Genomic DNA, 4,935 nt, shown 5'->3' on the forward strand with positions numbered 1-4,935 from the left:
GTCCTAGTCATATTATATGAAGAGAAAACGTCTGTATGTTTACACAGGGAAGGAGAAATGATTATTTACATAAAATGTAAGCGAGGGGGAAGGAGGTATGTTTATAATTTTGCAGCAATCCTGTTTACATAAACATTTATGTTTGCCCGGTTAAAAAAATAATAATACCTAACGAAAAAATCCTGTTCCTAGCGCTTAAATTTTGATTGTCGAATAGAAAAGGCAGAAAAGCAGAAAATAATTACCTACAGTGTACCTACCTACCTACGCTTTTTTTATTCTTTCATCCCATATAGAAAAAAAGTCGATTGGATAAAATTTAATTTTGTGATTTTTCAAAGATTTTGCGTGGACGTTCCCATTTATGTTTGCCCGGTTAAAAAAATAATAATACCTAACGAAAAAATCCTGTTCCTAGCGCTTAAATTTTGATTGTCGAATAGAAAAGGCAGAAAAGCAGAAAATAATTACCTACAGTGTACCTACCTACCTACGCTTTTTTTAAGTAAAATATCTATTGTACCTACCTACCTTAGGTACATCGTTGAAAAGGTTTATTTTTTAATCCTCATCATTGATACCAGCATAAATATTTGAATTTTTCCCCACCTCTGCATCTTAAGTTCCCCTACATTAGATTGTACTTCCCCTCTCTTAAGCATAATGTCACTCAGCAATCGCATCTTGATTGGGCGTCATAGGTGGAGCACTTGGTACAGCAGTTCAGCACCAAGGGACAGTGCAGCAGCAGCACTTACCCTAGGTATTGTATCAGGTCTTTTATAAGGTTTAAACGAAAAAAAGCTATGTTTCTGTACACGTTCCATGTTGATATCTATTACCGTCATCTCAAAAAGTGCCTGCGAACCTTTGCCCCACCCTACCCTATTTAAGTGTTACACTACAAATTAGGTAATATAGGGATTAATAGAAGAATTGTTGGTATATATAGATGTAGATCTGTCCTGGGACAGGTTTCAACACGACGTTCTCCACTTTTCTCGATCTTGGGCATCCTCCTTCATTTGTTCAAACGTTCTTCCAATCAGCACCTCTCTCAGCATTCCAAACCTCTTTCTTCCTATTGATTGGACGTTCCCAAATGTTTATGTAAACAGGATTGCTGCAAAATTATAAACATACCTCCTTCCCCCTCGCTTACATTTTATGTAAATAATCATTTCTCCTTCCCTGTGTAAACATACAGACGTTTTCTCTTCATATAATATGACTAGGACGTTTGACTAAACTTATGTATTGTATGTAGAGCGAGATAGTATGTACATTATATTCTACAATATTATCAGCGTATGAAAATATCAATAGCTGAATCCTTTGTTTACAATTTCTTCTCAGGATGTGACCCAGCCAACTTCTTTTCCTGTTCAATATGGTTCTCAGTATTTCTCTTTTCTCTTCAACTCTTCTCAGAACTTCTCCATTCCTGACTCTATCTGACCACTTGATTCCTTCCAGCCTTCTCCACACCCACATCTCGAAGCTCTCCAGATATTTCTCGTCCACGTCTCCGCTCCATACAGCACCACACTCCATACGTAACACTTTGCAAATCTCTTCCTCAGCTTTAGCGGTATCCTTCTTGTGGTCAGTAGGTCCTTGACTTTCTCAAACGCTATCTTTCCCATTCCTATTCTGCTTCTGATTTCTTCTGTGCAGCTTCCGTTTGATTTTATTAATCCTTCCAGGTATCTGAAGTTTTCTACTTGCTCAAGTCTCTGTCCTTTTAGTGTTAGATTTATTCTTCTTTCTTTTTTCCCAATCTTCATAACTTGCGTCTTTCCCGCATTTATCTTCATTCCAAAATCCAAATCTTTTTCCTGCTTCATTGATGTTGTCAATCATAACTTGTAGTGCTCTTTCTGATGTTGCTAGCACTGCTTGATCGTCTGCATACTTGAGGTTCTTCACATTTTCTTCGCCAACTTGTATTCCAGGTGTATCTCTCAACGCTTCTTCTAAAGCTTTCTCTTCATTGTCATTTCTTTGTGGGTTGTACTATAATAGATCAGTTGCGCTTATTTGGGTGATGTTTCAAAGTCATAGAGTACCTAGATCATGTATGTACCTATGTACACTCGCATATATGTATATATATGTATAATTTTACTGTAGGTAGGTAGGTATACATATATATAAAGAAATTAGGTACATACTCGATTTTGTTCACATTACAACACTTGAACCATCATTATAATACTATTCATTTCCATTGCATATTGTCGCTACCAGTAGGAAGTTAGGAAGTCCACCTTCAAGATTCAATGATCCCAGAGTCAGAGCTGAGTCCGAGGAAACAACACAATCTTATCCGAAGGTTGCGTACGTCAACTCAGATAGAAGAGATCATTGGACCTAGAAATGGACGTGACCGCCAAATAAACAAACAGTTTCAAGCGAAAAAATAAAGGAGAAAAATGAAGCTCGAGGGGGGGGTCCCCTCGCCCCCCCTCTAAATACTGTGACTGACATGGTTTTAGTTTTGGCGGGGTTCTTTACAGCTGAATGTCCTTCCTAACGCCAACCCTCTCTATATACCCGCGGGCTTATCACGAAAGCACTGGCTTGTGCTTGTGCACCCCCTTGGCTAGGTTGTTAATAATAATAAACTCTTTATTGTTGAAAATTCATACAATACATAAAGTACAAATTTAACAAAAGGCGGGATTATTGCCTTAGGCAATCTCTGCCATCCAACCCAACATAGGTAGGCACTACAAATAAATAAATAAATATTCTATGTACAATTTAAATTATGTATGTAGGTAACTTATGGTAGGTAGGTACCTACATATCTATGTTAAAACTAGACACAACCTCAATACATTATTATTGAGGTTTAGACAAGGGGTAACGTCTCCTTATTTCTATAATAATGTATTCAAAATTTGTTATGTACCTATCTATATTGTATTATGAAATAAAGAGATGTAAATGTTAAAAAAAAAAATACCTATGTAAGTATGTATTATACATTAGGTATGTCGGTCTCCATTAGCTTAATTACTCCTCAGCATTTCCTTTCTATTGTCAACTCTTCTCTCTCTCTCTCTCTCTCTCTCTCTCTCTCTCTCTCTCTCTCTCTTTCTTTCTTTCTCTCTCCTCCTCTTTTTTGCAAGAACCTTTTGTTTTTAGTCCGTCCTTCCTTTATTATTACAATAGTAATAAAAAGGTATAAGGGACGGACTATTTAGACCGGGAGCTGAAGACGGAAAACTCACGTGGGAAGGTACAAAATTTTTGACCATTGCATGTGGTGCGCAAAGTCGAGAACAAATAGAAAACCAATTTCTTACATCTCGGACCGGGGGCGTTTGGCGGCTACGGCCGTCCGGAAAATCGAAATTGGGCCGAAATTTACGTTGAAAGGTACACGAAAAATTCCAACGCCATATGATGCGCACTTGGCCCCTAAACTCAAAACCACTTTGTAAGAAAACTTTTTTGTGGGCTTTCGGCCTTTAAGAAGCTTTTGAAAAAGGCCGTTTTGGGCCAAAATTTACGTTGAAAGGTACACAAAAAATTCCAACGCCATTCAATCCGGCTTAATGCCCTGATTTCAAATATATGTGTCGTAAGAAAACATTTGTGTGGGCTTTCGGCCTTCAAAGGCCTCTGGACCAAAATTTACGTTGAAAGATTCACGAAAAATTCCAACGCCATATGGTGTGGACTTGACCCCTAAACTCAAAACCACTTCGTAAGAAAAAAAATTGTGGGCTTTCGACATTTAAGAAAGGCCGCAAAGGTCTTTGGGGGCAAGAATGTAAATAAAACCTGTTCCCTGTCCTTTTAATGGTGTAAGACATATTTAGACTGGATTTAAAAAAAAATCGATGCCGGAAATTCGATAGCGCCACCTCCCCAAAGTGATCAGCCTTTGCGGGAATCAAGGTAGTTTATGTTTTCAGGCCGATTGAAACAAGTTAAGGGGTGCCGCTGGGTCCTCAAAATTTGAAGATTTCACAGTTTTTCACTGAAAATTTCACAGTTTTTCCGCCTCGCAAGTGTCCACCTCCCCAAAGTGATCAGCCTTTGCGGGAATCAAGGTAGTTTATGTTTTCAGGCCGATTGAAACAAGTTAAGGGGTGCCGCTGGGCCCTCAAAATTTGAAGATATTATTATGTACAAAATGTACAAAAAATAAGGGATCCAATGGTAAAAACCGCATCTTCCTAGCCCACCTAGAAGTGGGTTAGAATAAGGTTCCGTGACTAATTTCAATCGGCCTGAGAGTAGGGGCCTCTAGCATCTACAAGGTCTCCAAGCTAGCCCAGGGCCTTTACAAGGGGCCCCGGGAGTCTTAAATGAAGGTATAAAGGTCAATAAAAGCCATATAAAACTAATAGCCATCTATCTAGAACGAATTTATTCGGAAGAAAATGTCTATTTTAGTCGATATCGTATAAAACCTTAGGTATCGTACTTTGGGGAATAGCCCATTTTTTCCATTACAAAGGTACGATTATCTCAAGAGCCGCTTGCTTTACGACTAAAACTATTGAATAGTAAATACCTATTTAGAATAAAATTTCCTTCAATTTGACATACAGAGTGTTTCAAAAGTCCGGGGACCCTTGAATATTTTTTGAATTGCTAAAGATGGGAACCTGAAATTTGGCATATAGTTATTTCTTATAAAAAACCATTTTTTGCAGTGGTTCTCAAAATTCTGTCTCTGCCAGTGGCGGCTCCAGGGGGGCCAACTTTAAAATCTTAAATAAGAACTCCCTACTTGTGATACATCATATCAAAGGTATTAAAGAACGTAGTATTTTGGTATAAGATTGAACTCGATCCGTCAACCAGGGCCGGAGTTATGGCCTATTCAATTTTTCATATTTCCATGTTCATCTGCCAATAGGGGAAGCACCAAAAATGGGAAATTCATATGGATTGGTGATTTGTGCTTCAAAT

The 4,935-nt window shown here is 38.2% G+C and overlaps 1 long non-coding RNA gene across 1 annotated transcript in view; it reads left to right on the forward strand.

Moving 5' to 3' along the window:
* The first annotated feature begins 1,382 nt into the window (after positions 1–1,382).
* LOC113471310 overlaps positions 1,383–4,935 on the forward strand; it is a 7,132-nt gene continuing 3,579 nt past the window's right edge. The window contains exons 1-2 of the long non-coding RNA XR_003394058.1: positions 1,383–1,518; positions 2,947–2,948. This is a non-coding gene — a long non-coding RNA (uncharacterized LOC113471310). The remainder of the gene's footprint in view (positions 1,519–2,946; positions 2,949–4,935) is intronic.

The sequence above is a fragment of the Diaphorina citri genome, unplaced genomic scaffold (genome assembly GCF_000475195.1).
Source record: "Diaphorina citri unplaced genomic scaffold, Diaci psyllid genome assembly version 1.1 scaffold2277, whole genome shotgun sequence".
In the NCBI taxonomy this organism is placed as follows: Eukaryota; Metazoa; Arthropoda; class Insecta; order Hemiptera; family Psyllidae; genus Diaphorina; species Diaphorina citri.